A 24,257-nucleotide genomic window follows, 5' to 3' on the forward strand; every position below is an offset into this window, starting at 1 on the left:
AGGAGCACATTTCAAGCCTATCTGCTGCAATATTTAGTCCTGAATTTTTTCCAAGTGGATGAGTGTCTGCATACAAAATACAGGATCTTTAGAGTGGATCAAACACTTCTCAGTGACTTGAAGCCTACAACACAGCCATTAGGAACAATAGGTTCATTATTCCTACAATGGAGAAGCAGCTTGTGCAGAAGAGCCATGCAGCTATGTCACAGCAAGATGTAAATCCCCTCAAGCAGCTCCCTGGCCCCAGCAGCACAGGTTGTTGGTACCCTGGAGCCAGAAACACTATCACCAGCACCTCAGCTCACAGCAAACAGGTCTCAGTAATGACTTGTCCATTTGGTAACTAAATCAGGAGCAAAAACCACACTTCCTCTGGAGGAGGAGTCATAGATGTTTCCTTGCCTCTGTGACACAGAAGTGTGGATCCCCTCCCAGGCAAGGATGTCCTTCCCATGTCTCCTGACAGCCATGCACACTCCTTCTTTGCTCTCCATGGCTCACCCTTTTTAATACTATCATGTCCAGCCAAGTCTGAGCCTGAGTCTTCTCCAAGCTGTATGTTTTCCAAGCAGAGCATAAATAAAAATCATCTGTTTAGCTCAGCATCTGTTCCACTCACAGTGGAACTTTTTTACACATTTCCCAGGCTTTTCATTAGTATGCCTGTTACACGATTACTTTGTTCACCCAAAGGACATGCAAGACTCTTCTTTTCTTTCAGATCTTTGATTATCTTTTATTCTTTTTTTGTTTTGTCTGCCTGAATCTTCTCCCTGAAACTGCTGACCGGCTGCTTTATGGCATTAGTTTTTCTAGACCCAGTATTCTTCTGGCGACAGACTTTTGTTTTACCCTCACATCTCAGAGCAGTCTCTCACAGCTTTACTGACTGCTTTGTATCCTCTGAATTTTTCATGTTCAGTGAAATTGTTTTCAACAACACTGTCATTATTGTTGCATTTATAATCTAACCTGCTTTCACCTTCCGGCACAGCAGTCTGGGCGCTGTTTTTGCTGGCCACAGGGATTCACTCCCGGAGTAGTTGAGTTTATTGGAACATTTTACTTCAGCCATCACATTGCTTCCTTGCAACAGTCAGAGAGAGACTTTAGGGAGAGTGTCTTGCACTGAACAACAGTCACTTTTCATTTTCAAGCCAGTTCAAGAGATTTCAGGGGCTCCTGTACAGCCAGGAGGCATTGCTATACTTAAAGCCATTGCCTCTTAAGCAGCACTGGATTAAAATAGCTTGTGCTTGTTATACCCATAGCCCTTTCCACTCTCAATCAAAAGCCAAAAAGTACTTTTCTAAGATCTCCTTTTCCTGAGAGCCTGTTGGGTGATGTTTATGCTAGAGCAAGGATTCACTGATAATCTTTCTTTGGCAGCATTTACCACACAACTTGGTGGGTTCCTACCCCAACAATGTGTGTGATCTGGCAGCTGTTTCCTTTCTACTGTTTCTCCCTCATCTCTAATGAGCTTTGTCCTCTCAGTCCTTGCAATCTAATCTCAATATTTCCACTCATTTCCACTTCCTTTTCTTGGTTGGGAACATCAAAGGGGCATCTGCCAACTCCCTCTCCATGGAAGTGGTGCTTCACAGGTCATTCTGCCCAGGACCTGATGAATTTGATATTTAGTGTGTTTTTTCCTTTTAACTTCCTGTATTTATAGCACAAATTTGGGGGCCTATTTTTATATTTGTCAATTTTGAATTTGTTTTCTTTTCCAAACAAACAAACAAACAAAAAAACCCAAACACTTCATGTACTGCTTAAGTGAGACTCCCCCCTGCACCACACCACGCAATAAATCACAAAATAACACAACATGTAGCTATTGAGCTTTCCAAAATAAGCCAGAATCCCCAATGAGGAAATTACCTTCCCTTTTGCTCACAGTTCTTTTTTCACCCCATAAACCAGACTGTTCTCTCCCAGTGCCCAGCTGCTCCCAGGACAGCTGCAGCAGCGCATGGCAGGACCTGTGGTGCATTTCTGGGCGTGTGGTTTGCCATGCAGCCAGCAGCTGGGAATGCAGCTCAGTGCAGGTGAGAAAACAGGGCCCTGCTTGCCTGCAGGCAAAGGGAGATGAGGACTGAGTGCTGCTGATAAGGGCATAAGAGGAGAGGAGAAGGGGAAGAGAAAGCAACCTCTGTACAGAGGAAAAGGGAGAGAGGGTTGAAGAGCAAGAAGCAGTTTCGGAAGGAAATAAAAAATAAAATCCATTCTGAATTTCTAGACAGTGTCATTCCCATCTCTCTCCACTTATCACCTATCACAGCAACTAATCATATCTCTCAGAAGGGAGAAAGGATATAAAACGAGGAAAGAAATAGCTTGAATCCTGAGAAAAATTTCTGGTTATAACCCAGCAGTTCTCTCACATTGCTGCTGCCTGACACTAGTGCTTTCAGAGAGTAATAACTTTCCCCACATCTGTTTATGTGGAAACTGTCTAATCCAGTCAATTCATCGCAAGGAACAGGCTCTGGCACCCCCACCCACTCCAGCATGAACCTTTCTTTAGCCTTCCTCATTCACATGGCAGCAGAAGGATTTCAAAGTATTCACTTAGCCCTCAGTTCTCTACCCAGGTCTCAAAAGCTGTATTTCACTGTATCAAATACTAATCATGGGATGACATTTAATTTTCAGCTCAGGTTTTATACCATTCCAGAGTAGTGATCTACAGATCTAACGCCCTGATGTGTGCTCTGTATCTTTTCAGCTTATAACTACACATTTAGAGAAATAGCATTGCCTTACCATTCAGCTATTTTAAATTAATTAAAAAGAGACTCAATTTTCACATCCAATCTCAAATGTCTTTGCAAATTTTCAACCTCTGCTTTCTTTAGACACTTTTTTTCCCCCTTTCTCACAGATATCACCTTTATTGGACTATAAGACATGCAAGATAACAAATTAAAACTGATTATGCAGGAAGAAGCTGTGTGAGTGGCCATTCTCACATATACCTAGGGCAGGCTGGCCTACCTTTTGACTTGTTCTCACCTCTCATTGTTTTCCTACCATTGGAGCTCAGTGTTTGGAGCTCACCTCTCTGCATCTGGTACTTTTTATGCCTTCAGAGTCCAAATAGAAACCAAACCTTAATTTAGGTTAAAAAATGTAACCGCATTCCAGGGCTGCAGTTCATCTGTAGCTTCAAGTCTCTCTGTGAATATGCCCTCCCCTCCTCCCCCAGAAACTAATCCCTAATTCTAACTTTTCTGGAACTGGACTCACAAACTCTGTCAATTTACAGAGATGTCTGATGAACTTGCAACAGTCACCCCTTGCAGTTTTGGTTTTTTTTCTTTTTTTCCTCTCCTGAGCTGCTGCACTAATGGTTTGAGCCCTTACAAACACCAGAGCAGCTGTACTTGGGTCACATCAAAGGTCCAGCAAGTCCAATACCTCATCTTTAACAGGAGGCAATAGCAGATGCTCATTATAAGCTGCTATCAGTTTACATTAAAATGCCAGGCTGCACAAATCACAGCTGAAGCCTCTGACTCATCATCTATCTTGGATTTAGCTGCCCTTGTTACAGCCCTCATTCCTGCTTTTGGGGGTGGATGTGGTGGGGAGAAGGTAATCAGTTTAGCTGCAGCTATATGAAAGGAAAAGTGAACCAAAGCCTTTGGACTTTTCCCAGTGGTTTAAATGTGACCTCTTTCTTTTCAGTTAGAAATTGAGCTGAGGCTCCAAATTGCTATAGCTATCTGCCCAGCTTCCTTCTCTTGCCTCTGACCCCCAAAATGAAAGTATTTCTTCTAAAGATTTATAAATCTTTAGCAATATTTATGATAAACTCACCTGAAAAAGAAAGTGTTTGAATGTGTAAAATAAACAACAGAATTTAAAAAATAGGGTTGTTTTACCTTTGCTGGTGTGAGCATGTAAATACTACTTGCAGTAATGAAAGCTGGAAAATTTTTAGATCAAGGTGGTATTTAAATTGGAAGATATCCTTCTTTAGAATAGAGTTTTGCACATTTGACAGGGTGTTAAATCCCATAGAAATCCTCATGGACTGTCACCACTGGGAAAGGCTGTGAATGTACAGCTTTTTGTTGAAATGGTTGTTGTCATTTGGAAATGTAGCAAGACAGAAAAAGTTTGGCTCAGTGTTGTCTGGTAAATCAGATCACCTGGTAAATTTTCTTTTTTTAATGAGCTGGAATGTGCTTAAATAATTTACAAACTGTGCTGTTGCTTCAAGAAGCATTGGCAAGTACCGAGTCACTGAAGTAACAGGATTTACTTCATCCATAAGGAGGGATATGAAGGAAGAGAAAACGCGCAAAGTCTGTAATATTGGTATGGTGTTAGAACAGCTTGACTACTAGTAGATGGCAGGACAGGTTAATATTTTGAATTTGAACTCATTAACTTTATGAACGAACTGTATAATTTTTGCACTAGGCCTGAAATCATCACTGCTTTACCACCCTTCCCCAGACTTTCAAAGACCATAGGGAAATAATCTTAGCCAAATTTTGAGTGCAGTACTAAATGGAAAAAATGAGCTTTAATGCTGAAGGGATGTTTTTGTAGAAAGTACTCCTCCTCTTGCAATTTTTTTGTCATTGTCAAAATAACTAAATGCTTGGATAGCACCAGAGCTCTCTCAATTTGTCTCTGAAAATTCTTCCTTGCCCTTCCCTCTCTAGACAGAAAGTCCTATACTTTTCCTTCCATGGAACCTAGTTTTCTAGCTGAGGACACTAATAAATCAATATTTTTTACTGCTTTTGCATGTGTGTAAATAGCTATGCAAAGTGAAGAAAGAGGCTGTGGGATTTACATGTACTCAAATTTTTTTTCAAATCCATTATCCTTCATGGTTACAGTGTTTTGCTGGGGGTTTTTTTGTTTTGTTTCTTTGGTTTTTTTGGGTTTTTTTTTTTTTTGTTGTTTGTTTTGGTTTTTTTTTTTCTCTTTAGTCCTTATGCCTTCTTTTTGCTACACAGTAAACATTAAAAAAAATTCCAAAACTTGAAGGCAAAATTCATAACAACAGCAGGTTGGAACAACTGCCAGCTTTCAAAAAACATTGTTTAATTGAAAAGTTATAAAGTAAAAGCAAGTACATGAATTGTAGAAATTGTCTGCATGAAACATTTATTGTGAAAAACTCCATTTCGTAAAGATAGATGGATGGACATCTTTTATGCAGAAATAAAACAATTTATCTGCCTGCAAAGATGACATCTTCTAAGCGTGCCTCTGAAAAACAAACTGGAGCACAGAGCTGCAGAAAAATGCAAACTCTACTTGCCAAAGCATTCCTCCATCCATGTGAGTGACCTAGGGAGGGAACCAAAGGTACCACTGAGATGAAATGAATTAACCTGCCTCCTCCCATGGGAAGAAGTGTAAATAAAAATCAAAGGGATCTTTATCCCACTGACAATATGGTATGCAAGGTCACATGGCCTAATATTTTAAGAGGATTAAATCTAAATCTCTGCAAACTTTGAAATGGCCCAACCGACCCTGTAAGCTTTTCCATTTAAATGGGTGCACAGCACGACTCCTACGATCAGTTAGAATCTGGTAGGATGAGATGTAGTCAAGTGGACTCTGAAACATTCAATCCTGCAGTGGTACATTTTACATATTATCTGTTAATTTGGCGCTGTGCAGGAGGTGGAAACAAAGCAGATCACCAAAAATAAAGCCCATTATGAGGAAAGTTTATGTGCAAAGGAAAAAATCCTTCACATTTATTATTCATCAAATTAGGAACATCATTTCGATAGTTCTGCTTTATTTCTAAGAATTGGAAACACCAGAGTCTAACTGGAGCACACAAACCACTTAAACCACACTTCCATCACCCTTAAAAGCCATAGTTCTCTGAAAACATGAGCAGCATAGAGCAGAAAGCCCTACTGTAGACAGGGAAGAGCAGACTTTCACCAAAACATCTCTGTTTGAACCTCAGATGTGATCACATGCAAGGTGCACGTGGAGTAAATCTACTCACCAGATGGGGAAAATTGCTAATTGTCCAGCAGAATGTAGCCACCAGCTGGCAGGCAGCTACTGACACGCAAACAAGAAGCAATCCCAATAACCACACATAAAAATAGCATAACAACATGCATTCAACCTGAACCATCAATTCTTGTGAGGGGCACAGCTGACAGAAAAAAAAAAAAAAAAAGAAAAAAGAAAAAAAGCATCTGCTCTGAAAGCAGGATGTGAATTTATGTGCTTGTGTTTTACTTGTGTTTTGGGAGCATTGCAAAATGTTTCCTCATTAAAAGCAGTGGTAGCAAAGCAGCTGGGAGATACATTCCCTCTAATGCTGCTGCCTGCCCTTCAGAGCTCAGCCTTGAACCCTCACATATGGAAAGATGCAAACATTTGCTTTCCAGAGTACTGTCCCAGACAAGCAGTTTTGAAATAGTTTTGCCAACATGGTACCTGCAATTATGTAGGAAATAAAATGGCTACTGTTCTCCTAGAAAGTCTGGGAAGAGTCAGCAATTTTGTCATGAGTGCAGAAAACTTCTAGATCTTAAGAAAATCGCTCTTTTCTGAAAAAAAAAAATAGAACAATTAAAATTATTTATGGGAAAGGGGTCGCTGATGAATTCTGATTAGCTCTGTACCTTTTATCCTTCCATGTGGAAATGCTGATGTGGAGACACAGCATTTCCCTTCCTTTGCCACAGCCAATGCTTTTTTTGCAGCTCTTTCTTGTCCACTTTCTTCCAGCTTTCCTGTGGCTCCTATTAAAAAAATTCATGAGCTAGCCAAGTGACCCTTGGGTGAAATGGGAAACTACAAGAGAGACAGCATATTTTCAGGAAAAAATGTAAGGAGTATTTAACCAATCAAGCTTTTAACTCAGGCTCACTCAGGAGGCAATGTTCAGAATGCATGGACTGAGACTCTCCCAGTGACCCTTAAGACAACAACAAGCACCTTTCAAAGTATTTTTTTCTTTTCAGTGTTATTCAGTACCAATGTGTTCCCAGAGGCTTTGTCAGTAAAATACAACAGAGGCAGCAGGACCAAGAGACTGCAATGTGGGCTGAGCGTTCTCCAGCTCCAGCTCACTAGCTCAGAACTGCCCCGTACGCTTCTGTGTCCCTGAGAGGTCAAAACAGAAGGGTTGTGGGGGTGTTAAGTTAAAGAAAACAACAACAAAAATACTCAAGAAAACAGCATTTTTGAAAGGCACATTCAAGTAAGCAACATTCTACACAATAACCCAGTTTTAAGCACCTATCTGAAGATCTTAATTAGCCCATTCTGCTGTTAATTTCACATATCCCCTCTTTGCCTTCAGTATCTTTATAGAATAATTTTCAAGCAACTGCATCTATGTTTAAATCCATATCCATCTAGGCAGGATATGATTATGATTATTTATGATTAGTCCTCCAAGCATTCCCTCTTGATCAGTGCAAGAAGACCGAGAAATTAACCCGCTGCACTCCTGTCCCTAAGTAACCCCCTGCTCCCCACTAAAATAATAAATACTCTTTTCCCAACAAACTTTTTATGGGTTACTTTTTCTTTTCTGATACACTGTTGTTAGTTTACAGAATAATCTTGAGTGTGTTTTCACTTGAAAGAAGATCGCTATCTTTTTATTCATAGATACTCTTGGGACAAAATGTCAGTTTGCAATTTGGGGCCAGTGGGTTCATCTCTTACTGTCCTAGGTAAGAAACCCAGGGACTGTCCCTGACAGTGTTAGCTGTCTGAAGTGACAGCTGCCAATGCCCTCGAGACTTGAATGGGCATGGGCAAAGAGACCTTGGGATGCCACTCGGGGTCACCCAGCCATTCCCTTGTGGGATCAAGGAGCACACCATCCCCCAGCCTGGAACTCACAGACACGGCTTTGGCACCTGTGATATGGTCAGAAGAACAGGTTTATCTCATTGGAGCAGGGCTGGACATCAAGTATTCCCCAGACAGCTCACAGTGTCTGTGCACCTTATTATCTATTCCCTGTCCCTCCTTTCTGCCATCCTCAAAACTCCCCTTGCCTATTACATTCTTTTCCCAAATAAACAGCAGCCTTTTCCTTTTCCCAGGGCTGCCAGTTTTGTTATATCCACACCCAAATAAAGTATTACTGATGCGGTTACCTAGGCACTGGTGACATTGCAAGAGTATGAGCAGGAAGGTCCCAGCAATCCTCAGCTCGGTTATCTGTGAAAGCTGACAATCCCTCATGTATAACCTCCTTAGCCACCTGCAAAACCCGTCCATCCATCCTTCCATCCATCCATCCATCCATCCATCCATCCATCCATCCATCCATCCATCCCTCCCTCCCTCTTGGTGCTACTGCTAACTTCTGCTAGCTCCTCACATGGTTATTTGTTACATCTAGCAATTTCCCGTATCATGTCCCATTCTTTTCCACTGAACATACCACTTCTTTCCATTAATGGCAGGGCAGGAACCAGCCAGAGGTGCAATTGCCTGCAGCCCTAAAAACCAGGTGAGGAGATGCAACATCTCTGTTATTTTTTCCTCTTCCAAAGGTAATTTGTATTTTGTGCCTAAATGTTACTGTAAACTCTTGTCCAGTGTTTTCTGACCAATCCTTTACCAAAGACTACAGTGCAGGCCAGTACCTTTGGCAGTCAATTTTTAAACTTTACTATTTTCTTATACCTGGTGCTTGAGTCTTCTTCTGGGTTCTGGTTCATTGTTTCTTTTTTTGGGTCATAACTAAGAAAATACACTGCACTGTTTGGAGGAGTAACTTTCTGCCCACAACCTAACAGCAATGAGCTTGTGTGTAACAAGACAGAAGAAAATGGGAGGACCTTCAGATTTTGAACATAATCTGCCTATGGAGTGGTCTGGCTGAAGTTTAGCTGCTCGATGAGATAGGTATAAAATTAAGCTTCATATTACTGATAAACTGATGGAACAGATACTGAAAATTCAATCCCTGGTTTTCCCAGCCTTCTTGCAAACTCCTCCCTTGCATCAGATCTGATTGTTCATCCAACCCCATGGCAGAATGTTGCAAGAAGGCAAAATATATCAGGAAACTCTTCATCAGTATAGACAGCAGCTCACTAATGCAAGTTTAGATTATGCTGGAGGCTCCATTCATTTTTGACTCAAATCAGAGATTTGACTCTTCAAAGTAGTAGTAGTCTGGAAGACTCAGGCTTCTTGTACCCATGCTAACAGCCAGCTGTCCCAGATGTGGAAATTGTTTCCTATCTTATTTTTGCTTTTTCATCAGCAAGGACAAATGATCCATCTCTCTAAAAATAATTGATTCAGCCAGACATCTCTGGCTAGTTACATCAAAAATTAAAACATTGAGAAGGGAAAAAACAGGCACTTTTGAAAAGACCTGAGATATGTATTTAGCCTAGACCTGTATCTTTGTTGGACAGTGCAAAGAAAGAATAGTGTCTGAAATAAGCCAATATATTTTCAGTACTGAAGAGGAAGAATACTTTGTACTAAATTTGTCATATATGCCTTTGCTGCCATTCATAAGCATTTGAAGCCTTTGCCTCTGCTGTGGGTGTTCAGACAGTACCTTTATGGAACAGAAATAATTTTCTTTTCTAAATTTACATGATATCAACATAATACCACTTAAAAATGGAAGGAGATGAAAATAAAGGTGCTAAATTAGCTTCTCTGGGGTTAGAAGTGCATTATGGGTAGCAATTAGAAAATACTGGCGCTAACCATCAAGCAAGTGAGCAGATTTAACACATCACAGAAATTAATGAGTCTCCATGTAAAAGATGATAGCAATCTTTCCTCATAACTACCACCTTACTTGCAGCACAGCAAATGCAATTTAACTTCTTGAGGCAATAGAGATAGTTTTCACTGAAATGTTGAGAAAGATGAATGTATATGCCACGGTCCTTGACCCAAGGAATGCAACAGCCTCACTGGTCAAGAGGTTCCTAAGCAGTATTTCTGCAGGTTGTATATGCAAGTTACCTGCAAGATACTTGTTTGCTGAAACACTTGATCTTTTCATGCTGTTGTTCTCCTTCCTCATCTTCCTGGTGGAATTCCTAAGTAAAGTCTTGCTTTACAACAAGGAAGAAAGAAAGAGAAAGGGAAAGGGAAAGAGAAAGAGAAAGAGAAAGAGAAAGAGAAAGAGAAAGAGAAAGAGAAAGAGAAAGAGAAAGAGAAAGAGAAAGACTTACATGAGAACTAGAAAAAGGAAAAAGACCAGAAAGCTGAAAAGTAAGACAAAGCACTGCCTGGCCTTGTGCAATCAAGATTCCCATGCCAATATCAAAATTCCCCAGGCCAGATTCATATGTTAGAGATGGTCCATGTGAAATAAACAGCCCATCTCCTCACTGAGAAACTGCCACAGGCCTAGAAAACAATCAGCCACATGGGAGGGAAAAAAGTGATGAGGAGAGTGTAAAGATCATAACACAGATAGAAACAGTGAAGCAAGACAAAGTAGAGGAGTCTGGAGCATCCTCACCTCCTCATGAGAAGCCTGTAGGGAGAAGGGTAGCAGCTTCCAAGGGAGCAACTTCTCTTTGAATGCTCTGCAGGGGCTGGGACTTCAGGTAGATCCCTGGCACAAAGCAACTGCATTTCAAGCTGCTGTGCCCTAGTTAGGCAGCTGGCCATCTTCCTCACAGTAAGTAATGGAGTGGCAAAAAGAACTGCTAGAGAGAAAATAAAGACAGTTATTAAACAACTGTAAGACTTTGATTTGCTGTACTGCAAAAGGCACATATTTTTGGTTTTTATCTCCTTTTTTTTCCCCTTTTTTACAGTTGTCCAGGGAATAAGAGAATTTCATCATAATTGTATTCAGGTCTTGACTGAGTAGTTAAAAGGTTAGGTGTTTGCCCTAAAAGTGATTAGTGGAGAACAGATCAGAACAGAAGTATTTAAATATATTTATAAATTAAGATTCATTAAAAGAAATTCCTTCATTGTAGTTTCATTTAATTATGTCTAATGTCACTGTAGTTCTGTCACAAGATGACATGTTTCTAAGGGTTTTTATTTCCCACGGGGACTCACTTTCTGTCTCAGTGTGTTTTTTTCTTCTCAGTCACTCCAAGCCTTTTCTCTATATCCCTTAAACATCATGCTCCAACTGATTGGTTTTACCTTTCGTGAGCAGTGGGTCCCTCACCTGATGCTGTGTTCACACCTTACCCATCTCCTGCAGTCGGCACAGCTATGCCCTGCCACCCCAATCACTCAAACACTTCACACACACAGCGGTCGCATTCCTACAGAGCGACACCCAACTGGATCATGTGGAACTGTGAAATCCAGGAATTACACATGGTATTCTGCAAGTGAGTGATTAGAAGAGGACTGTGTGTTCATCCAAAACAGGACTGATTGAAGCAGTGTACCATTCACACAAAGACAGGTGATGGCAGAGCTATGTGCACTAAGCATATTGTCATGGGAATTGGAGGCCCTGCTTGTTGAAAGTCCTACTACTCAATTTAAAGAACAGTTGAGCAGCTTTCTTCATCTCTGACAGAGTCTGCTGCTTGTCTTCCAGCTGTCATATTATCGCTATCTGAGGGAGCTTTTGTACTTGGAGATCATAAAATAAACTTCCGATGAGCTCTCTTTGCCTCCCTAACGAGATAGATTACACTATGCTGGAGATATTTTCAGACATGTTCTCAATGAATAAATAAATCAAATACTCCAGAGGGAAGCTTCACCTTAAAAGTGAAGCAGCATAAATGCTGCATATCTTCTCCCCAAAACCATGTATTGTGGTTCTGCAGCAGAGTTCATTGTGGTATGTCTTTACCAGTTGTTTTTGCTTCTATGATTATGAATTACATATGTGTGTTCAGCTTAAGAGAAGAAAAAGTGTCAGGCCTTTCCCTCAGTCTGTAGCACATAAATGCTTAATGTGGAACATGTACTTTCCGTGGAGTAGAAAAGTTTGTGGTTCTTCAGTATACAGGAATCTCATCACCAAAATATACAACCCACATGTCTTAGACAAGCACTGTTTGTGATTTTACCAAACAAAACCCAAAACCAGTGAAGGCATGCTCTTCTACTCAGTAGCTTCAGTGTGACAACTACAGCTGTTTTTAGCACCTCCACAACTGTATGATTACTCAAGGTGGGGAAAAAGTATATTACAACCTAAACAAGGACAAATATTACCTGTTTGAAAACTTATACAGACAATAGCACCCACCTCATCTACATCTCACATAAGAGGAAAACTCATCCAAAAGTTTGTCCCAGGCTTATAGGGTGCTCCATGCAGATGGCAAAATTGACATACAAAACTATTGAGGTCTACAAAGGAAGAGGCCATATCAGATCCATAGATTCCATCCATACATACATTCTTCCATGCAACTCCAAAGGAAAAGCCTGAGTACTGCTGTACAAACTCATCATCAGGCAAGCAATGAAGACCACAATGAGACACCAAAAGAGAATAAGTGTGTCTTTTGCTATCTCTTCCAATAGCATGAACCCTCCTCAAGTCAGTTTGAATATATAAATTAAGGAATTACCAAGAAAATTACAATTAATTATGTCCATGCTAAGAAGAAAAGGAGTATCAATACTATCTGTATTATTAAATCATTGCCTAAAGCATATCTATTGTATTCTTATTATCAGGATGCAGCAAGCTCCTTTCAGTCTTGTGCCTTGTTCTCTGTGTAAAAAGTCACATTTTCCAAGAAATCTTCTTTCAGTCTTCAACAAGAGAGGCAGAATATTATCCCCAAAGTACTCTGTTTGTTGAGGTCATCTTGTAAGAGGCAAGCATTTGAAACTCTTCAAAAATGTACTTCTACCAGGCATCTGATCTCTTGGGTGAATGCTATCACAGCTACGCAACTCTGTTAAATGGAGGCAGGATTCATATCTTCAATGCTTTTTAGAAAGGTTTACCAGAGTCCCTGCATTTTACACATAATACAACACTCCTCATAAATGTGAGAAGCGGGTACATCAGGGAAGCTGGCCACAAAACTTCCACATTTTTGGCTTGTGATGAGGTTTGGGTGGGAGACAGCTGCTAAAGTGGAGTGGTTAGTACAGCAGAAGGTCTGGGAGTTTCATCACTGAAGATGCATGAGTTTTCAAATTCCAGGGCAGGGAGCCTTCCAACAAAAAGCCCAGAGTGCCTTCCAACCACAGAAACACACCAGCAAACAGCTGCAATAAAAATTATTTGTCTGGACAATCAGGGAACCGTCTCCTAAGGCTATGATGTTAAATTTGGAAGCAGCAGTGGAGAATTTTCAGATGCAGAATAAGACAGGCTTTAGGCATGACTTTTTTTTTTTTTTTTCTAGTCTTAGGAACAGAAGTCCTTGTGTGGGCTTGGATTGCTGTAATTTAGTTTTCTGGTCCCATATAAAAAGATTCCTTCACCTCTTCCAGTTCTTTAGGAAGGATCCACATGAATGATTACCTTGCATATGGTCAGCCAAGCCCATCTGGTTGGGTGGTGCATGCAGCTGGGTCTTCACCTTCTAAAAAGAAGCAGTAGACTTTTAGTAGTGGACAGCCCATATACTGGTGTTTGTATACTGGTGTTTGTTTCTTTGCATTGCTATACTATTTTGTAAATTTAAGGGTTTTTTGTGGAGCCAAATGAAAAGGAAACTGCTGGAATTCCCACTCCTCTGTGCTGGAAATGGGCAATGTTCGGCAAACCAGTTTGACAGGAAAAGCTGGGAGAGAATCCATAGTCCTATCAGATCGTAGTTGAAGCTCCTGATTTGACTTTTGTGCACTTGATGTACACTTGAATTAGAAATTTTTGTACACTTGATGTACACTTGAATTAGAAATATTGACCAGCAGGCATGGTTTGGGCTTAAATGTTTAGATTACCTTCAAGGCTTTTGATGATAGTCCTTACAGGCTAAGACTGGGAATAAGATATTTCACGCTTTAGATATTATGTTGTCACACCAGTTAATTGCTCTCATCAGAGGGTAGAAAGTGGAGGGTAGTTTATTTAAATCCCCTGTGGACCTTAGCTCCTTTATTGCCTACACTGTTTCAACACATGCTCTTGAAAATCTTGTAGAAAACTGAAGGACTCCATGGAGAACCAAAACAAATTGTGCAATGAGTGAAACAGAGAAGGTAGAGTGAAAATATCTGATAAAATACATTCCCACTGTATTTTTGACCAAGAGTGAAGGAGCTTGTTGCAGCCTATCATTATGAAAATTTCTTCCTTTTGCCCCAACTGCCACTTTTTAATTTCTTTTTTATTTATCTCATAGCAATTGATATTGATGCTTGGGTTTTACTTAGTTTTTTGTTAGCATTTCCAAAGGCTTTACCACAAAGGGGTAAATCCTATTGGAGAAAGCCCCATACAGTGGATGGTGCTGGTATTCTCTGTGAATCACTTGTCTGTAGGTACAACAGGATCACCTATATAAGGGAAGTTCAATCATAAATATGTGTAATCGTCATAAATCATAGAGTGATTTGGGTTGAAAGAGCCCTTAACGATCATGTAGATCCAACTTGCCTGCCATGGGCAGAAACACCTTCCACTAGATCAGGTTGCTCAGTAGGTAATGTATATAATATAGATATAAACACAAACATATGCATGATCCATACATGTATTTGATTAAATCCCCTGTCCACATAAGTGACAACCAGCCTGACACACTCTTTCCTTCCAGATAACCTGGCCTCCACATATACAAAGAGGTCACACATGAGGCAAATAGGAGCCAGAGCTGGCTCCAAGAGGCAATCAAGAATCAGCCATTGTATTATTTTTTCTTCAAATCAAGTTTTAGAAGACTGTTCATAATCAGTTTATTCACATAAGTGTCTGTTTCCTCACTCAGTTTCCAGTCATCTGTGGTACAATTAAATGCATGAAATAAGAGAGCTTTCCCTTGACAATACTAAATTACTCTCTTCTGAAAAGGGAAGTTGTTTTGAGGAAATTTACAATAAAGGCAAATTTGTTGATCTACACAGGCAGAAAGACATACCATGCCAAGTTTCATTTGTGTATGTTTTTGTTTTTTCAATGTTTTGTCAAGCACCCTGCAGCACAGTTCAGTGATAGCGGGTAGTATTTGAATGAGTGGGTAAAGGATGTCAAACTGAGTACAAGAATGAATGCATCGGCCTTGACTATGGAAGGTCTGGTTGATTTAAAAGCTAATTCAATGATACAAGCCTTCACTCAGCTGGTTCGTTCAAAGTATGCAAGCAGACTTTTTTCTCTACTTCTTTTTTCCCTCATTGTCTTTTCAATGTGGGTTGCAGGCCTCAGGCATCTGTTCACAGGCTTTCTTTTTCTTACTGTGGAGAAAAATCTTCTCACCTGTCTGAAAGATGGAGTGAGGACACCACACCACTCTCATTAATTGTGAAAGAATTTTCTTGCCTACTTTTGGTTCTGGGCATGCTTTTTTTTGTGTCACTCATGCCTCCTAAACCTCCCCCAGCTATATCACCTCAAGACACTCACAGCCTCGTACAGCAAGTTGTGAGATGCTCAGCATTTTCCTCTGCTCAGTGCTGGCCCTCTGTGAGCCAGCTGCTGTGCCATGAGGAGGATGGGGTGGGCAGGAGATAGGGAACTCTGGCTGCTAGGAAATTAAGCCAACTAGCTGCTCTTTGATCTTGTTTCTAGCCCACTGCCCTGCAGAATGACAGTCTAGGGGTCATTTGTTGGTCTAGATCTCCAGCTGAGCTTCTCATGGCACCTAGCTGAGAGCTGGGGCTGTCTCATCCTGTTATAATTGGATCCGTCTTCTGGCTTGTCTGGACAACGGGGGAGTTTTGTAACATTTGTGTGTATATCCAATACTCTATGGACTTGTCTTGTAAGGACTTGTTTTGTCACAACTGAAGTGACATAGTCATGTTAAAAAACAAAAAAATAAAATTAAAAAACAAACAAACAAAAAAAAACAGAAAAAGAATAAATCTATCAGCATGATGAAGGATAAAAATGGCCTTCTTGAATCAATCCTAATTTGACTTTAGTGTAATTATGGATTATTTATCAAGATCCAGTCTTCTACTCATAGCATAGGAAATGTGAAGGTACCTGGTACTAGTAAATTAGATAACAAAGAGGGTGATTTGTCATTATTACAGATCATTAGTTCTTTTCATGTTTAAACTTGCCCTTTCCAAAGACAGACTTCTTTTGGGTGTCTGGAAGATACAAAATGCTTCAATTAAGACCAAGCTGGTCTGTTGGTTATTGCACTGCATTGATTCTGCCCTGGCCCAGAAAACAGCATTAAAAGCTACATAAAGTGTGAGCTAAGAAAGCAAGGTGCCAAGTGGACAAATAAGTCTTTGCCAATAGAGAGATTGTAAGGTCAGGAGCTTTATCAGCAGCCAAAATGTGAAAAGTACAGTTTTTTCACCTGTTCCTTGGACTGACACATCCTCTGTTCTACAGCTCTTTAAGAAAAGAGCACTCTTAATGGGGGGCACGTGAAATTCCCAGAGGTTTGACAAAACTGTCTTAACTGGACCACTTGGAAATGATGGCATCTTAGAATCCTTTTCCTTGAAGGTAGGAAAGTGTTACTGTGCTGCCCTCTAATGCTCACAGCCTTGCTTTGCTCATGAATGGTGAGGTTTGAGGTTAATGTTGCTTTATAAGCAACCGCAAAAAAACACTGTTTTTGTGTCTGCTCTCATCACATAAAATTGGAAAAAAAGGGCTTATTGCTAAATTCCATGTTCCTTTTCCTGTGCATGCACACTTGTTATTATGCAGTGAAATTATGAATCATGGAGTGCTTTGGGGTGCTAATCCAATTTGTGGATATTTCATTTAGAGTGTGCCAGGAGTGAATTGTCCCACTGTGATGTATTGATAAGCCCTAGGCTCGTAGTGTCACTGAGAGGTAAAATAAGGCAACTCTTATTATTATCTTAACACAACTGGAAAACATAGGGGAACCATCCTTTCACAAATCATGATAGACATGTCAGGTTCCTGTGTCTTTAAATTTTAGAGCATGTAGAAATTTTGCTCCGTGGTCTATTATAACTTGCAGAACCATTTCACAGGATCACTTTTTTTCAGGAGATTCCCTACACTGAATTTCTTATTGTTCTCTCTCTGCATCATCTAAAACCCTATCAAAACTTAAAACTGTGATCCTAATCCAAGATTGAATGCCTGAGCTTTGTGCTTTCATTGCTCCTGTTTGCACTTAAATAGATGCCAGCAGATTCCCCACTTCTTCCTTGCAAAGAGATGCAGAAAAAGGGGATGCAGAAGGAGTCAGGAGCTCCAATTTAAGGTTCAGTTTTATTCAGGGCCCTTTTAACTTCAAAACTTGACCTTGAAGTCTGAGAGCTATAGCAGCAGCCACACTAGGATGGGGGCAGGAGGAGGAAGAGGAGGGAGGGTAGGGAAGCAAGCAGAGACACATCTCCACAGAAACCCAGTGAGGGTCAGGATCTAAATTAGCTTGTCAGCTGCATAAATATTAATCATACTGTTTAAGACTATATTCTGCTCCATCTGCAGAGTTTCACTCTAAGAGGTGTCTCTAATAGGTCATGATGTCTCCAAGCATCTTTTATTAATAATTAAATCTCTATATCTTGAATTACCAACTGGTTCACGGAAGATAATGCTGTGTTTGCAGTGTCAGGCAGAGGAGAGCCTAGTGCATAATGCCAAGGTGAAGGGGTTAGGTATGCAGCCTTTTGCCTTTCTCTTCATTATTTACGTTTCAGTGCTTCTTAAAAGCTGTGTGTGACCTTCTTGTGCTAGGCTCCTTTTCCACACCTCTTTTGCCCATCTACAAAATGACAATGCTTTCATTTGTCAAGATATTTGAGGCCTGCCAGTGAAAAGTGCTAGAGACAGCTGTCTTGGAAAAGAACTTCTATGCCCAAGAGCTTGTTTTTTACAGTATACTAATGGCATTGTTAAATGCCAGCACCAACAAATTTTGCTCTGTCTGTGGCCTTAGACTGTCACAGGCAAGCTCTCTTCCTTCAGGTTGCGGAAAAAGTAAATTTGCATTAAGGAAAGAAAAATATAAATTTGAGGAATCCTTTCTGCCAAGGAGGAACAGGAGAAAATGCAGCATAGTGATTCAGCAGAGCATCAACAAGGAGTGCTGAAAGGCACTAGCAAAACTCAAGTGGTGATGGTGGAGGACTGTCAGAGCCATGGACTAGCAGGTGAAAAGGTGGAAGGATGAAACACGAGCTCATCATATGGCTTTGTAGCATACAAAAAAGTGTGTGTGAGCAGCAAGCACCCCTCTTCAGGGATCTCAGCCACAGGAAATGAGAGTAGTAACAAAGGGAGAAGATACAACCAATCCATATACAAAATATTTTAACTGTGAGCTTGTGTTTCTTGTTCCATTGGAGGTGAATATGCATCTGGCAACAGGCATTAAAGGCAGGTCTGTGGCTCCTGGTCTGCCACGACAATAAAGTGCAGGGAATGAAGTAGAAACAGACAGCATTCAGGCCACACAATGCAAAAGGGACTCTGCAAGAAAAATGCCTAAGGAAATAAGTATCCAAGCATTATGGTTGATATGATGTAATCCCTACTCTACCAAGATTATGGGTTTAGCTATGGATGTGGTGAAACTGAAGCGACCCGGACTCTTCTGGGGGTGATATTAGAGCATATCCATGCTTGAAATTAGTTTTTTTCTGTACACTTGTGATGTCCTTAGATCACTCTCTACTTTACCAAAATGAGCAAAACAACTGAATTTGTGAGCATCTGTATCTCAGGCCATACTTAAATCAGTGCAAACGGGTATTGCATGTAGTTATGTTTGCAATTCTTAGTGTCAAAAATCTCTTTTTGTGTTTGGAATGGTGTAAAAGGATTTCAGAACTGAGCTCACATCATTTGCAAGACAATGTCACACACATTTTTAATTCCTATGCAGATTAACTTTACATGGGGATGAGGGAGGGGAATCACTGATGAAAACAGTTGAAGGGAACAGCTGTGGAGCTACCTGATTTTTCCAGATATGGGAATTTACTTGTTCTCATCTGCTTTAGTCATAAGATTACTTTAGTTCTAAAAGGAGCCTGGATGCCAGATTTATTAGTTAACAAATCTGAAAGGAATAAAAGAAATCCCTCAGAAGCTTAGAAAAAGTTTTGTATAGTAGAATGCACTCACACAAATGGAGATGAACTTTTTACTTCCTTTTGGGTAACTATTTTAGCACCCATTACCTCCTTCGCTTCCCTTTTGTGCTTCTTTTGTCATTGTTTTCTAATTCCATTTTCTCATGATAGCTGATTCACAGGAGGCTCTTAATCTTTTGGCAAGGTGCTGTAATTCTGTGAAAAAATAGCTAAGCTGAGGGAAAAGAGAATTAAGGGACATGTCTGAGGTCACACAATAGGTTAATGGCTAATCACAGTTTGAATCCAGGAACTTCTAGTTATTAGACTTTTTCTGAAGTTCATTGTGTTGTCTCCTGGAACTCTGAAGTGCTATAATATCACTTTAAAAATGATTTAAGTGTCGCATAGGTGGAAATTAAAAATGTGGTCAGGAGTAAAAAAATTGAGTTATTGGGAATCATTAGCCAGCATCCAACACTGATCACTTCTTAAACAAACAGGTTGGATTCTGATAAGATATATCTAACACCCTCAGAACAATTAATCAAGTCTCAGAAGTGACAAGCTTCAGTAATAATATCTTACTTGTAGATCACTGAACATGCACTGAAGACTGCTTGTAATAAAAACTTTCTTGCTTCTGTTTCCATGGTGGAATATGTCGGCACTTACTGCTCTGCTGGGAATGTTATGTGGGAGAAATTCTGGATGAAGGCAGAGTACTGCTCTCCTTTACCTGTCTCCTTCCAATTAAACCTCCATAGATTTATGTCTTAATAAAACAGCAGTTATACTTTCTTTTTTTCAGTTCAAATTTGCAGTTAAAACATAATAGGTGCTGTCTGCAATTGCTTAAATTGGGCATAAACATTCATTGCCTCCTTAGCTAACAAATGCAACCTTACTGTTCAAAAGCATGAGGAAAATTCCACTCAAGGTCAAGTGATCTGATGTTTCCAGGCAGCCTCATTACCCACATTAGCACTGTAGAAGATGAGGCAGAACATCTGGTAGTGCCATAATAAAGACAGAAATGCATGCATATTTGCTTTAGCTCTTCATGTTGACATTGAGCTTGTGCTTTAATTTTGGGTCAGTGTTCTGAAAAGCTGCTAGTCTCAGTGTTTAAGATTAATCTCAAATTGTTTCTTGGTTTTTACAGTTCCTTATGTCCAAAACAGAACCATGGGGATACTGAAATTGTCGTCTCTTGTTGCTTGGCAGCGCTATCAGATTTCAGGCAGCGATGGCCCAACCAATCCGATATGGATTTTGTCTCACGCACCAAGAGCTAAGAGGCAGTTCTTTATTGGAGAGGTATTGGCAATCCTCTGTCATTGTGTCCATCAGCAAGGTTTGCTCACCATAATGAAAATAAGTAACAAACCTTGAAGAAAAGAGGATGGCTTTGCAGCACTGGAGTTTTTGAGCTCCTCTCTTACTGCCCTCTAATGAGTTTCTTCCCCAGTGGCTTTGCTTTCTGATTCTTTGGAGGGTAGGGAAGAGCAGTAGCACCTCACCAGTTCCTGCAGGAGCAACCTGCTTTACCTTGTTTGAGGTGCACGACTGTCATTTACAGAGCTCCTTGTTTCTTTGCCTGACTCCCATCCTCATAAGAGTACTTCTGGATCTATCTTGCATCCATAGGTTATGATCACATACTGACAGCTGAAAGATATTTCTCTCTGGCTTTGCAGTTTTCCTGAAGTCTGACACATCTGAGGCATGGAAGGAGGGAAGTGTAAGATCTGGCTCTACAACTCCTTGTCATGTGGAAACACTGCTCCTCAGAGTATCTTAGTATAGAATTTAGAAGAGCTTTCCCCCCTTTAAAGGCAGGGAAGCACTGCAAAAGAGTGGTACTGGGCTGAAAACTGCCTGAAATACATATTCAGTGCAGCCTATCCACATGGTATGACTGCTTTGTATCCTATTAGCACTCCTGTTTGTTTCAGTATGGTGCACATGTCTCTATTCAACATTCAGAAACTCCTGCTGTGGGTGCTATGATCATCAAAACCTGGACCTTTTGTGATCATAAGATCCCAGAAACTCCCATTTCCAGAAGGACCAGAAATAAAGTCATAAAACCAGAAAGTTATCCAAAGGGTTGCTGTGGAATATGCTGTATTGGTCAGGACCTTGAGGTAGAAGGCAGCCAGGAAAAAGGGAAGAAAGTGGGTGAGGCAGTGTCCAACATGAAACTGGTTCTCTCCCACTCCCACCCATTTTTTCCCTACCTGCATTTTTTCAGCTAAAATATAGAAGGGACAGCAGGATCGTCCTCTGGTGAAAATATTTCAGCCTCAGTCATCATAATACTGTGACCAGGGATGTTAAATACACACTTCTTGTGACTGTTTGGAAATTGCTGCAGACAGAAGCACAGGAACAGTACCCAGTGATTAACAGTGGGCAATGCTGCATTTTCCAAGGTGGCCTTAGTGGAGTTCCATGCAGAGATGTGAAACCAAGATAATCTAAAACCACATTTCACTCCATATGCTGTATTGCCTTGCATACTTCCTTGCCTGTATTTTAAAGTGCTTCAATTCAGAGTAATTTAAAACCTCATCATTACTCACTAGAGGGTTGGGTTTAGAACCTCAGTCAATTAAGTCCATGAGGATGAGTAATAGTAGTAAAAATCACAGTTTTCAGTGCAGAAAAAAAGAGAAAGAAAAAGAAGAAAAGAGATTCTATAGCCTAGCTATTCAAAAGCAATTATATTTTTAGTTACACAGAGAGACATTTTCAGACTTCTAATTGCTCCAAATCTATCTGCTAAAGAGTCATTACATTCCATTTTAACCCCTCTCTGACACCAGGAACTAATGCTGTAATTGAACTGTGTCACCAGTGATCTCAGTTCAAAATCATTAGTGGAGTTGTGCTTTTTCATATTTGCACATTTCTGCTCATTGCTTACAGGCATGGGGCCAGATTTGCTGCCAGCATATGTGGGTACAACACCACTGAGATCGGTGCTGTTGTGTCCAATTAGGCCTGTGATGAGGTTGGCCCCATTGCTACGAGCTTTCATTAACCAATATATTCCCATTACAGACTCTGATCTGTTCACCCAACTGCATCTTCTTAAACATCTGGCAATGCGGTAGAATGAAACTCAGCAGGGTCATGCTTTGAATTATCCACATATTTATGTTTTTTTAATATCAGAACCCCATCTTTGGGCAATTTCATATCACACATCACATGTGTGGACATGTGATTCTGATTTCACGTGCAGACAATCGAGGAACAATATTTTTTAAAGAACTTGGATTGCTGTGTGCTCTCTGATTCCTTGTTTATAGCAATGTGTTTGTGTGTAAAGTACCATGGGTTCATCTCCTTTTTCTCCACAGACTTTAATTGAAGAATGAGAGAAACTGAATCAGATTATCATGGTAAACATGTTAATAAGGTTCCATGTAGCTTATGTGTTAAAAGTTTTGTTGCACTTATGAAAAAAGAAACAATAAATGTCAGGGATATTTCTAAATGCAGGCTTGTAAGGTGATATTTAACCTTAAACAGTATGCTAGTTATTGGCAACTGATAATGTGAGTCCTATAGCAATCTGTTAATTAAGATTCCACCCACATTTCTAATTTAAACTCTGCCATAAAAATATGCTCTGTGCTATAATCTGGAACACAGATTTTAGCACAGCAGTGCTTTTTGTTTGTTTTGTTTTTAATTCCAAAAACTTGTTCAGCCATTTTATAGCTGAGAAAGGCAAAGAGTAAGCTAGAAGTTTCCAAACCCTCAGTTATGATCTTACACAACTCATCTGAACTCAAGATTAATGCTCACAAATGCAATAACTCAATCCCATTCCCATGGCATTTGACAGTTTAGAGCCCAGCATTTAGTCAGCAGGTACTGGAGGGGTTTGCTGGTGTCAGTGTCTATCAAACTTGATTCATAACCTGCCTTACTCCTCTGAGCATGTGCAGGACAGACAGATGTCATTATTTATGATCTAACTCTGCCTGTGCTCCCCATGATGGAGTGTGCACCATTTGGCTGTGTTAGCACTTACTGCAAAGCTCTCCTCAGCACAACTCTGGTTTCAGCACAACCATGCAACTAGCATTTTCTGGCTCACACCTGAGTGCAGAGCGCAGGAGAAGGTAGTTTGTGGCCACCTATACGTGATTGTGTAGGTCACACCTGGGGAGAAAATGCTTTCTGGGCCAAACTGTGGCTCATGACCTGTTGGAAGGGTTACATTGAGATAAGCAACCCAATTTCCATTTTTACCTGTCTGATGTTGAAAGCAGGCACCCTAGGGACAGAAAAATGAGCTTGTATCTGGGTCAAGATCCTGGCTAACTGGGTCACTACTGTGAATATGCCACCTGCAGTCAGCTTTCCTCCCAGAGGAAGAGCAAATGCCATGTGTGACACAAACAATGTTGGGCACACTTCCAATATTTCGATCCAATCAAACACAACTTCTTTCCATGACTCAGTCGGCTGGTGGCTTAACAGCCCTTCCCTCTCTGAGGAGAGAGCATCAGTGCTAGTGGAGACACAGTGGTATGGAGTGGAGAATGAATCTTTTGTAAAACCAATCCAGAGGTGAGGGGAAAAAAATGGACAAAAAATCCTCCCAGCTAGTTTTAACCTGCTTGATTGCTCAATCTTATTCTCTTCTGGCTGCATCAACACTTTTGGCCTCATTCACCAGTAAGATCTGATGTCGGTCATGTGGGAGAGCAAAGCAGATGAGAGTGCAGAGTAATCTGCTGTAACAGCTCTGCTGGCTGAAGGCAACTTAATGTGTACAAGGATCTGTGACTCAAAAATTCAGGTGTTATGGGTTAGTGATGCACAGTATCATTCTGTAGTCTGCTGGGTTTGTTTGAGAATGCAGTTTTTGACTCAGGCTATGACCAATGCATCATAATCTAAGATCTCATTGACTTCATGAACCTTTGATCTGGTTCAAATCCAGCTTCTTTCTTTGAAGCTTAATAAGAGGTTTTATGTTCTTTTTACAAAATTGTATCTAAATTTACATTTGTTTTACTGTTATTATGTGACTACCAAATCAATAATATAAGCTTTTTTCAGTATTTACTTAGCATAATAAAAGCTGGAAAATTACCTAAAAAAGTGAAATGAAAAACATTCCC

General features: G+C 40.3%; 1 long non-coding RNA gene across 1 annotated transcript; it reads right to left on the bottom strand.

Annotated features, from left to right (window-relative positions):
- Positions 1 to 5,055: 5,055 nt before the first annotated feature.
- On the bottom strand, positions 5,056 to 6,913 carry LOC140682411 (uncharacterized). Its single transcript, XR_012054114.1, has 2 exons — positions 6,451 to 6,913; positions 5,056 to 5,325 (listed from the first exon to the last, which is right to left on the bottom strand). It is a non-coding gene; the product is annotated as an uncharacterized lncRNA (long non-coding RNA).
- Positions 6,914 to 24,257: the final 17,344 nt, after the last annotated feature.

This window comes from Taeniopygia guttata, chromosome 2 (assembly GCF_048771995.1).
Source record: "Taeniopygia guttata chromosome 2, bTaeGut7.mat, whole genome shotgun sequence".
Taxonomy (NCBI): domain Eukaryota; kingdom Metazoa; phylum Chordata; class Aves; order Passeriformes; family Estrildidae; genus Taeniopygia; species Taeniopygia guttata.